Source organism: Bufo bufo, chromosome 4 (assembly GCF_905171765.1).
Source record: "Bufo bufo chromosome 4, aBufBuf1.1, whole genome shotgun sequence".
Taxonomy (NCBI): domain Eukaryota; kingdom Metazoa; phylum Chordata; class Amphibia; order Anura; family Bufonidae; genus Bufo; species Bufo bufo.
The window spans coordinates 481,722,470-481,735,696 of NC_053392.1; positions in this window are offsets into that span (position 1 = coordinate 481,722,470).

Consider the following 13,227-nt stretch of genomic DNA (forward strand, 5'->3'; position numbering starts at 1 on the left):
ATAATTGTTGAGGGTTTTCAGATTGATTACAGGTCTGTGACCTCCATCCCTCTTTTTCACTAAGAAGAGATTGCTCAAAAAACCCGGAGATTGTACGGTTATTTTTATTAAAGCGCCTTTGGAACATAGTTCCTTGATTTCTAAATGTATCAGATTTTGATCTGTCTGGGATAATGTGATCGGATGTGGTAACTGAGTTTGAATTGGTTTGTAGCCAAAGTCTATTTGGTAGCCTCTTATGGTGTTTAATATCCATGCGTCTGTTAAAATCATAGCCCAGACGTGGATAAACAGTTTTATCCGACCTCCTAAGGGAATGTGGGAAGAAAATGGAAAGAGATTTCTTACCTGCAGAGGGTCTTGATCTCGGGAATCCTCTATTTCCTCTCGCACTCCATGGTCTTCCTCTTGTAGGGAAGAATGGAGTGGTAGTGTAGGAGGTGGATGGGTAAGTAGTATATTCTTGTTGTGGGGAGGGGCCTTTAAAGAATTGTCTGTCGTGGGATCCTCGGCTGGGAAACCAGCCCTTTCGTCTCCCAGCCCTTCCAAAAACACGCCCTTGGAAGACTCTTTTTAAAGAAGTCTGGGCCTTATCAAGTGATGAAAATAGCCCCACATACTTATTAATATCTTTAACAAAATAATCTCCGAAGAGTAACCCATCGGAGGATGGATTATTATCCGGGTCATTATGCACCAAGGCAAGGTGCGTCAATTGTGGGTCTAACCTCATAAGAATAGACCTCTTTCTTTCAGTGCATATGGTCGCATTTGTATTATCTAATAGACATATTTCCCTTTGTGACCATCCTTTTAGGACTGATAAATCCACAGGTTTGTCTGAAGTGGAAGCCTGTTCGGTCAAATCTAATATTTTTGTCAAAGGACTGACCATGTCTAGTAATCTATCTTGGTTCGTCCTAAAGGAACGATCTACTCCTTTTTTGGGATTTTTTCCCGATTTTGACAAATATTTAACCAAAGCTGGATCAATTTCAGGCGTATCTGAAATTTTATGTGGGAGAGTGGGTCTAGGGCATTCAGCTCGTAGTTTGTTTCTTGCAGAATTTTCTAGTGGCTTTTTGAGCCAAGAAGACACAAATTTAGACACCTGGGGTAATTGTACCCATTCTCCTGACCTGGGATGCTTAATCATTCCAGGGTCAAAGAAAGGTACCCCTGATCCATCCAAAATAATGGATGAAGAAATATTTTCTTCTTCCAGGTTTGTCTCTTCCTCATCAGAAATGTCTTCATATAGAGATATTATATCACTCTTATAAGAATTATCTTCTTCATTAGAGGATTCTGGAGGGGAAGAGTTAAATGAGTCCGGCTTAACTCTTAAAGCCTTAGATGCCCGCTTCGTGACTTAAACCTCAGGGGCAGAGGGTGCAATATTAACTGCTTTAGCAGTGGTAACTGTGCTTTTTGAAAAAGCTTTAGATTTTTCCTGATCCCATTTATCCTGTGTTTTTTGTAACTTTTTAGGAGTGGGATCGGTAGAAAATCGCCTTTTAAAGGCTGATTTACCCCTCTTAAAACCATCCGCAAGGCGGGAAGAGGATTCCTCCGTAGACCAGAATTGGTCGGACGGGGTAACAGGGTCATTTGGTTTTTGCAAGGTCTGCGCATTAGTCATAGCCATGGTCACAGATTGTGCAATGATACTTTGCAATGACGACATGGCTGTGTCGACTGCACATTGTACAGATCTAGAAACTGTTTCATTGACCATGGATTGGAGGAGGTCTTCCTCAACAATAAGTGAACCTGGGGTTCCAGGAATATTTTTATGATTCTCAGCGGACATGTTGGCTGATAATATATATATAACCAATTAAGGAAAAATGCTGAAATTGTAAGGGATTGTAAAATATCACCATATACACCAATATAAAGAAATTGTAATGAAGAACAGTATATGTAAAGGATATTATGAAAAACTATCACTAGGAATGAAATTAGCTAGCAGTTTTCTTCTGAGACAAAACGAGCAACAAACGATATCTCTGAATGAGGAGAAAAGGGCGCCAGGCTGATGACCACCTGCACATGCGCACTGGGGGTCGGGGGCTGAGGTAAAGTGAAAGTAAACAGTGACAGCACTACTACAGGTAAGTCAGCATAGAGGAAAATAGTGGTGCAAATGCGAAGCAGGCAATAACTCTAATCAGGGGGAACTGAATGCAGGAGAAACACATTAATATGTGAGTGTACCCAAATTTTTATGAGAAATAATCACATGCAGCATAGCGTTTAGGTAAAACGACAAAACAAGTGGCAACATACGTTGTCCACAAACAGATAGAAGAATAAATAATCAATATAAGAAATATTTATAATAAGTATATAAAATAATCTATATAATTATATTTATATGACAAAAGAACTTCAATACATATCTTTCTGGGAGCAGCAAGAAAGAAGGACGTTTTTATGTGGGGCTAAACCTTATATAACCTTTGTTGGCTGTTCATTGGATATTCCTAGAGGCTCATTTACATATTTTATAAAAAATGTTTCTATGTTAACATTAACTATTTTGCTGCTGGGAGTAAAAAAGAAAGATATAATGCATAATGGAGTCTCCTGTCTTGAATTAAAATCAGACTTACTCCACCGAACTTGACAGTTCCTTCAATTTCCGGATCCGTTAGCACCCTTTTCCCTTGTTTCTTCCAGACCCATTTGCACCCATCAAAGCCCAGTCTAATGACTTTCGTCTCATCTCTCCAAATCACCTGTTGCCAATCTTCTACTGTCCACTGTTTGCACTTTTTTGCAAACTTGAGCCGACGCTTTTAATGATATTGAAGTTGAGGCTTTTTCACGTTTTTTTTGGGCCACCATTCCAGACTTGTGTAATGTGCGTCACACGGTGCTTGCATGGACATCTGTGATCTCACTATTATAAAGCATACAAGCCACATCCACTGCCATCTCTTGGCCGAGACACAGCTATCGATAAGCTGAATGATGCTGTTTCTCTTTTTTTGGGAAAAGATTTTTTTCATGACTTCTGCTGGATTCAAACCAATGGGATGCTTGGGAATCAATCTAATAACACACTGAGCTATTAGTGAATGTGTAAACAGGTAGTAGTTTGTAGTATACACGAAAAGGATTGTTCCACCACCAGGAGCAAAACAGTAATGCCTCTCTCACATGGGCGTCGCGTGTGAGGGCTGGACAAGATGCGGGTGCTTTGCGGGAAAATGTGCGATTTTTCAGCGCGAGTGCAAAGCGTTTCAATGCGTTTTGCACACGCGTGAGAAAAATTCGCTCATCACATGGTCCATCACATGATCCATCACCATGGTGATAGACCATGTGATGAGCACAGTGATGTCATCAAAGGTCCTTTAGCCAGGTCCTGAAGAAAGTAGAAAGAAGAGGAGATCCGCTTTTAAAATCTGGTGATTTATATATGTACTGCACATTGTTCTGGTGCTGAGTTTGACTTATGGGCCTGGTTCTGGTGCTGTATATATGTAGTGATCTTGGTTCTTGCTCTGTATTTGTCTTAAACGTGCATCATTTAATGCTATATTTTAATCTAATACCATTCATTCACATCTGAGTTCGGACCACTGTCACAAATTCTGTCAAAAAGACCAGACAAAAAAGTCCTGCATGCAAGAATTTTTTGTCCACTAAAGGAGAAGTATCCTGAGTAGACCCTATTATAGTCAATGGAGTCTCTTCAGCTCAGGAGTTGGTAAATCTGGTCCCTCTAATGATCAAACTATTGCTACGGACTCAGTTCTGTCATGTATCTGGGATTGCACATGTGTGGACCATCCCAACATCATAACACAACCAGTTGCCGCCTTTTCATGATTTAAATCCCATTTACCTATACCGCCTTTATATGGTAGGCGGAGCTAAACAGGTTAAGGGTTGGCCGCTATACATGGGCCAGTGCTGTGTGCTTGTACCCCAGGCTAAAATTGGCTAGCCACTGAGACAGGGCAAATAGAAAGGTGGTGAAGTGTGCTGTATGTTAGGAGGGATATGAAAGCAAGTGTGAAAGAGGCAATTGTGGATGACAAGGAAGTTAAATGGAATTACAAGGAAGATAAACACAGAAAAAATAATATTTGGTGTAATTTGTGTATTCAGAAAAAAACTGCAGCACTCCTGACTTGAAGTAAAGGAAGTGGTCTTTTTAGCATTCTCGTTCGGCAGCATCTACTGTATAATGCAGGCGTCGTACATCCTCCACGTATGCGCCATACATTGTAGCGTCTTATTGGCTTTGAAACCGTCTCAACATACAAGTCATATATTCAAGTCTATTACCAAAATGGAAATCAATTCAACGTTTCTGGGACCTCACAGCTGAATATGACTATAGTCAGGCACTAGAACGTGACATAAGCTGCAACCCATAATTTTTATAGAGGGGCGCACCTGGGGAACCAGCACCACAAATATGCAAAGCCTCAATCAAATCATCTGGTCCATATATCATGGGAATAATACCCGGATACAAGTAATCTGAAGGTGTCTATTAGAGAGTAAATCATAGGGCCGCCAATGTCCCATAGGAGTGACTTTGTGCATCAGCCACTCCTGACCATTTCATCACAAAGGTAGGTACAGAACTACAACGTGGTCAGCATTAGCTTGCCTGTGGTCCGTCAACTCTGCATGTCATACCAAATCCACGTGCAAAGATGACATGCCAACATGCTCGGTCCCTATACCGGTGCTGAGTGGTTCACCACAAGTATTGAATAGTGTCATAAGTCCATAGAAAAATGTAGAGGAGGAGATAATATCCATAACATGAAGATCCAAGGGAGAGCTGCAATCCTGATCCAAAATCACATTAATCCGTCAGTCTGGAAAACTTCATTCATGTTGGTGAGTTACCTCGCGTCTGTGCATATAAAATATCATAATTAAAATCAAAGAAACACTTTCTATAAAACACAACTATAAATACACTGCTCAAAAAAATAAAGGGAACACTTAAACAACACAGTGTAACTCCAAGTCAATCACAATTCTGTGAAATCAAACTGTCCACTTAGGAAGCAACACTGAGTGACAATCAATTTCACATGCTGTTGTGCAAATGGGATAGACAACAGGTGGAAATTATAGGCAATTAGCAAGACACCCCCAATAAAGGAGTGGTTCTGCAGGTGGTGATCACAGACCACTTCTCAGTTCCTATGCTTCCTGGCTGATGTTTTGGTCACTTTTGAATGCTGGCGGTGCTTTCACTCTAGTGGTAGCATGAGACGGAGTCTACAACCCACACAAGTGGCTCAGGTAGTGCAGCTTATCCAGGATGGCACATCAATGCGAGCTGTGGCAAGAAGGTTTGCTGTGTCTGTCAGCGTAGTGTCCAGAGCATGGAGGCGCTACCAGGAGACAGGCCAGTACATCGGGAGACGTGGAGGAGGCCGTAGGAGGGCAACAACCCAGCAGCAGGACCGCTACCTCCGCCTTTGTGCAAGGAGGAACAGGAGGAGCACTGCCAGAGCCCTGCAAAATGACCTCTAGCAGGCCACAAATGTGCATGTGTCTGCTCAAACGGTCAGAAACTGACTCCATGAGGGTGATATGAGGGCCCGACGTCCACAGGTGGGGGTTGTGCTTACAGCCCAACACCGTGCAGGACGTTTGGCATTTGCCAGAGAACACCAAGATTGGCAAATTCGCCACTGGCGCCCTGTGCTCTTCACAGATAAAAGCAGGTTCACACTGAGCACATGTGACAGACGTGACAGAGCCTTAAGACTCCGTTGAGAACGTTCTGCTGCCTGCAACATCCTCCAGCATGACCGGTTTGGCATTGGGTCAGTAATGGTGTGGGGTGGCATTTCTTTGGAGGGCTGCACAGCCCTCCATGTGCTCGCCAGAGGTAGCCTGACTGCCATTAGGTACCGAGATGAGATCCTCAGACCCCTTGTGAGACCATATGCTGGTGCTGTTGGCCCTGGGTTCCTCCTAATGCAAGACAATGCTAGACCTCATGTGGCTGGAGTGTGTCAGCAGTTCCTGCAAGACGAAGGTATTGATGCTATGGACTGGCCCGCCCGTTCTCCAGACCTGAATCCAATTGAGCACATCTGGGACATCATGTCTCGCTCTATCCACCAACGTCTTGTTGCACCACAGACTGTCCAGGAGTTGGCAGATGCTTTAGTCCAGGTCTGGGAGGAGATCCCTCAGGAGACCATCCGCCACCTCATCAGGAGCATGCACAGGCGTTGTAGGGAGGTCATACAGGCACGTGGAGGCCACACACACTACTGAGCCTCATTTTGACTTGTTTTAAGGACATTACATCAAAGTTGGATCAGCCTGTAGTGTGTTTTTCCACTTTAATTTTGAGGGTGACTCCAAATCCAGACCTCCATGGGTTGAAAATTTGATTTCCATTTTTTTATTTTTGTGTGATTTTGTTGTCAGCACATTCAACTATGTAAAGAACAAAGTATTTCAGAAGAATATTTAATTAATTCAGATCTAGGATGTGTTATTTTTGTGTTCCCTTTATTTTTTTGAGCAGTGTACATACCTATATAATCCTAATATTCCAAGCCCATTCTGATGATATACATTATCAATCAAAAGTTTAAACATAATTTTTCAGTCCTTGGTTTTCTTGTCTTTTTTTATTTTCTACATTGTAGATTCATGTTGAAAACATGAAAATGATGAAGGAACACATATGGAATTAAGTAGAAAATAAAAAAGGTGGTAAATCAGAATGGGGTCAATTATGTATAGAACTGCACCTGGTTTTGGCTTAAAAAAATTCACAAGGGCCTTTGTTATAACTTTTTAAAATACTGTCGCATAGGTGTTTTTGTGCTGCATTCGACACTGAGGAGTGGCAGGGGCCAGGACATCAGCAATGATACATTTTCTAGGGTCAGGGGCTGGAGTACTTTTTACCCCAGGTGCATGGACTGCTGGAGATGCATCTAATTTATGACCCTCACAATCTAGGGAATTTAGACTGTGAACCCCGTTGGGGACAGTGTGATGCTAATGTCTGTAAAGCGCTGGGGAATATAAATATATTATAATATATATATAAATTCTCAAAGGGTTTCTTTTGGAATTGTAAAAATACTTCAATAATGATTAAATGAAAAAAAGTTTGGCATCTGGGTACTAATAATCTAGATGCAACATATGTCCTAGGGCTGTGATGGCTAACCTCCGGCACTCCAGCCGTGGTAAAACTACAACTCCTAAGATGTACACTTGCTTGGCTGTTCTCAGAACTCCATAGGAATGAATGGAGCATGCTGGGAGTCGTAGTTTCACAACAGCTGGAGTACTGGAGGTTTCGCCACCACTGTCCTAGGGGGAGTAACACTGAAAGAGTCGTTTGTTGAGAAGCGTCTGGGGGCAATTGTTGCTCCCTTCAGCCCCTACCTGTTGCCGTCAGCAGTTTAGCATGGTCACAAGTGCTGACAGATTCCCTCCAGTTAAAACCAACTAGTGGCACATATCCAGTTCTGTTTTTAGTTTCTGATTGCAGATTTTTTATTGGTTGGGAGGACAGTCATCTTGCCTGAGCATTTAGAGCATGTATTCTTTACAGCAGCCACCATGGGCCACAGACACAATGGCCCGGAGGGGACTCAGTGGGGGACATTTATCAATGTCTTTACACCACAATAGTGGCATAAAAAAGTTGCAAATTATGGCTCTCGCCATGTGTGCACCATAATTCCCAAATTTTAGAGGTTTTTGCCTCTTTTCAAAAGTGGCAAGAAAAGATGGAGCTTAGTGGGAGGGGGAGGCTTACCGCAGTCTGCCGGATGTACTATAAGGTGCACCAGAAACTGGCACATGTTATATCTCAAGTCTGTGCCTGCTCCTAGATGATGTAGACTTGCGTTTCTCACACACGGAGTGCCAGAGATGCGCCTAATTTATTTATAGGTATCTGCTTTTTAATAAATTTGGTGCACCCTACTCCAGTGCAACACATTGTGGGGGGGTTTAGTAGAAGGGTAACATTTGAAGTCAATTTTGCTTGTGTCTGTATTGGTGTACTTTGCACACAATTTATGAAACGTTGCATACTGTTTGTTAAAGGGTTTGTACACTGTAGTGATATTGATGACCTTTCCTCAGGATATGTCATCAATATCAGATTAGTGGGGGTCTGACTCCCAGTACCCCTGCCGAACAGCTGATTGAGGAGGCCGCAGCACTACTGCAAGAGTTGCGTCATCTTCAATCTTTACCTGAGCGCCGTCTAGATCATAAAGGCAGTGCAGTGTAATTACAGTTTCTTCTCCCGTTCAAGTGAATGGGACGAGCAGTTTCTAGTTACACTGCTCCTTCGCTACAAGCTAGATGGTGTGCAGGTAAATATTGAAGAGGATAGATCACTTGCACAAACACTGAGTGGTCGGGAGGGGGACCCCCGCCGATCTGATATCATTACAGCGCACAACACCTTTAAATTTGGACCCTATTCGTAACACTTTGTATTGAAATGTTACTCATTATTTTACGTCACCCCATTAGTGCAGTAAGTTCGCAACTTCCTTTGCTACTTTTATAAAGAATTTGCACTGATAAATCAGGAGTGAAACACTTACCATAGCTAACCACTTCCACTCTCCGCCCAGTTTTCAAAAACTAAAGTGTGTGGTGTGAAAAATGCAAAAAGTTGCAAGATGTTTGTGACTTTTTGTGCAAAAAAAAAGCCAAAATAGTCACAAAGCCTTATTTAAAGATAAAATAGTGGAGTGCAGGGAGTGATCAATCCCCCCATGATGCACAAAGCCTCCCTACTCCGCATCCAAGCACCTCGAGCTCCAGTTTCTGACGGACAACTGTCATGGTGGACATATGAACAATTGTGCTCTTTTTTTATTAATTCCCAATTTCTGCCTCCCAATATCCTACACAACATACACAACATGCTGATTTTCAATCAGTACTTATCCCATCTACCCCTCCACCTTCCTGTGTATCTACTGTATATGGTAATTCTTTCAAACTTTACCAACCTGAGATATCCGCCTCTCATGGATCGCTGGGAGTTGGACCTGGATACACATATGAAGAGGCTCAGCAGAAGATCTGCTCATATCCCATGTCTTGTTAATCACCTGCAGAGCCCAGGAAAAAAAATATAAATTGTTTCCTGCTGGTATAGGTACGTACCTGGTCACTGTTCACACCTACACCCTCCCGTCCCTGATACATACATCACTGTGAGAGGACAACCCTTTTACTACATAAATGGTGGGGATATGCATTGATTAAGTAATTCTGGCACTGCATCTTTGAGACCTACTATACAGTTAGCAGCAATATTGTAACAAACACAGGCCCTTTGGCTTTATTGTTCTTGTCTCATCCTATTTCAAAACTGAAGAAATCGATACTCATATTTTCCTTGGTTGTGGCTTGTGGAGATTCACTGTAACCCCGTCTAAAAGTGAATGGGTACAGAAAACTACATCATAAGGAGGCAAGCTGTTCCTCGCCTCTTGGTAGGAGTGGGCTGGTCCTGCTTCCTGCCAGGAGGGGGAGTTCCCATAGACACACAGAGAGGAGAGGAAGCACACTCCTGAGCTCCTGCTCCTAAGAAGGATTCTGCAGGAGATTAACTAAAGACTTTCTCAAGCAGATACTTCAGAGGAATCAGACAGCAGCGGGAACAGCTAGGACCAGCATAAAAGGCACTGCTGTGAGGTGAGGGACTTCTACTAGGCCAGTACAGTACAAGTGCTAAATTTCAGCCTGCCCCATAATCCTTACTGGTACCAGAGAATTGCTGAACTTGGAATTGAGAACTTGGAAATTGCTCCTATTGAATGTACCTGAAGTTACACTTTGCACTTATTAAAAAAGACTGTTCTACATTTACTTCAAGCTTCATTCTTCAACACTACTGATCCCCAGGAAGCAACGGCCTGAGGGAGTACACTGTGACAAAACATTGATCAGGGCCACTATCACTCCAATCATCTGCATCGGCCCCTCAGGGGCTTGCTGCATATGCTCCAGGCTGCATTTTAGTCTCATTCTTGCCCTGACATTGTCTTTATACTGTAACGTTAGTCTTTTTGGCTGAGATCCTTGAATGGTCAGATATGATGCTTGGATCCCATCCATATTTGTTCAGCCAGGTATATCACAGGTAGATTTCCCTCCTGTCCTTAGGTGCTATCATATTATTACATATGAATAACCAGAATATAGAAGACATATCTGCAATGTGATTCAATGTACAGGGCTACTAGCCAGTACAGTAACTAATGATGACTTACCTTTATATAGGTGAAATATGGCTTCAGAGAGTCCCCTGGCAGCAGGCGGCTGATCATAAGATATCTGGGAAAAAGTATAATTACATTGTTTAAAATAACATCTGCATGGTCTAATGCTATTATCATAATGTCTTCTTTTAGTCCCGAGCTTTTTCATAACTGGACACTGTACTGCATGAGATTGGTGTGTGACCTGCAAGAGGACATAGTGCAGCCTAGAAATCTCATGTAGGGTGATGTATGACGTCACCACGCCGGTGTGCCTGGCCAGCTTAATGATGTCATCAAGTCTCTGCATTAGATTTAGCATGGGATCTCCAATCAAGATGGCCGCGACGGCTTTCTACGCGACCAAATGGATAAGGTGAGTATTTTATATTTTTTTTTAACCTGATTAACCCCTGAAAGGCCTAATTTGCAGCCTCAGATGCCGCGATCGGTATTGAATGCGGCATCTAAGGGGTTCAATGATGGGGAGCAGTGCGATTGCCGTTCCCTGTCATTGCTCCCCTACATACATAGAAAGGCGCTTTGTGACAAAGCAATTCGTCACAAATCGAATTTCTTTGTGAAATTCGGTGAAGAATCCAAATCAAATTTTTCAAAACGTCGCTCATCTGTAGTTGTGATATTCAGGTCATTGACGGGTAAAACATTGAGGAATTTGACTTCCCTACAGCCTCAGAGCCTTTAGGGTGACATTAGGGGATAGAATTTTTATACGTTGGTATTTACTATGACACTTACATATATAGGGTGGAGCATCAAGCATGTCAGCCGTCACTGGTGCCACATTCAGATGTTCCAATGTCTGTAAAAGGCATATTGTTTTCAATAAAAATACAATATCCAAATATATATAATAGTAATAATAATATATTCACTTTCAAAGATTAGATTTTCTATTATAAGACAAGTCAGAAATGGCGCACATGTTATAATACCAGTGTAAACCCAGGAAAACAACTATCATGGTGGAGAGGTTGCAGTCACACACAGGCCCTGGTGTCTGACACAGCCCAAAAGCGCCCATGCCATGAAAAACTGCGAGGGAAGGGATGCAAATGAGCTCTTAACAAGCTCTGCCTCTAATGCCACCTAGATCCTAGGATAGCTGCTTTACATCTGGTGGCATTAGAGGCGGAGCTTGTTAAGAGCTCATTTGCATCCCTTCCCTCCCAGAATTCCAGAGGAGCATGTATGGCCTATAAGTCTCCTCACACTGATTAAGGTGCTCTCTCCCTGATGAAAAACTGCTGCACTATTATGATGTATGATAGATTCAGGGCGCTGGTATATATTTGGCATCATGGCCTAGGAATTTAGGGATTATCCAGCTTTAACTAAGTGTTGGACTATCTTCAGGATAGGGCATCACTAGTTAATTGTCAGTGGTCCGATGCCCCAAACTCTTGGTTGTTGCTCTGTCACTGGAAGTTAGAAGCAGAAATACACCGCTCCGTCAACTGTATAGTGGAGGAAGCTCCCATTGAAGTCAGTGGAAACGATGCTTCAGTGACAAGCTCTGTCCACTACACAGCTAAATGGCAGGGGTGTGGGGTGTCAGACCACTACCAATCACCTAGTGATAGCCTATCCCAAGGAAAGAGCATCGCTTAGCAAAACCTGGAGAACCCTCAGGACTAGGCGATTTTCTTTTTTTACTCCCAGGTTTCCCAAAGCCATAACTTTTTTATTTTACCATTTGCATACAAGGTATTGGGAAGCGGGATAAAAATTTGAAATGGAATTATAAAAACCCCCCACAATTCTGCTATAGTTTTATGGGTTTTCTTTTTACGGTGTTCACTATCCGGTTATAAATATATTTTTTTCTTTTTGTCGCCATATTCTGACCCCTATAACTTTTTGTAATTATGTGTAATTTTTTTGCAGTATGTGTGAGGAGTTGTTGTTTGAGGGGCGATCTGTACTTTTCACTGCTTGAATTTTGGTGTGTATGACTTTTTGATCACTTTTTATTCAATTTTTTGGGGAGGTGAAGTAACCAAAAAACAGTGAATCGGCCAACTTTTTTTTTCCGTTTCGCCATTTGCCCTATAGGATAAATATTCCTATATTTTAATAGTACAGGAGTTTTAGCATGTGGCAATGCCCATAATCTTTTTTTTTTTAAATTGTTTATGTATTTTTATTTTGGAAAACGGGGTGATTTGGGTAATAAAAAAAAAATGTTTAATAGTTCCCCTAGGGGAAAGATTACTTCTCTCATAGACTTGAATGCATTAGCACTGAAGTCTATGGGGATTACACTGTGTTCCTATGGAGCCCTGCCACAGGCGGTCTCTCTGTAGGAACTAATGTGTGGCAGCCTAGTATCAATCAGCGATACAGAGGTTGCCACACGCACACTCTGGCTGCCCCGATCCTGGCTAGAGGAAGCTGGTGCATGGCCAGGAGTGTGTGCTCCTGGTTTTTGACCTCCCAGATGACGTGGTCATATTTGACCAAGGCATCTCAGGGGCTATGTGTATGTGTTTGACGTTATTGTCAATCGCTTACATTAGTATAACTGCATTATGTAGAAAACAGGATGCACCTGACGGCTTTAAACCTCCCACTGTCTACGTAATTTTACGGTGGAGCAGCGGGAAGGGGTTAAAGTCATGCCTCTGTATGAACTTAGCCTTAATGGAAAACTTTAGGGAAAATAAAGATCATTTTCTAAATTTTTTGGACTCTTATAGGATAAGTATGTTACTGGACGTAATAGCCGATAGCTTTAGGTGGCAGTTTAGTGATAAGCCTGGCAGCTGAAGGTCACCATGCTCTTGTGGTCAGTAGCATGGCCTCCTTTTCTATAATATTTTAGGTTGGCAGCTTAGCGATAACCCTGACAGCTGGAGGTCACCATGCTCTTGTGGTCAGTAGCATGGCCTCCTTTTCTATAATATTTTAGGTTGGCAGCTTAGTGATAACCCTGGCAGCTGGG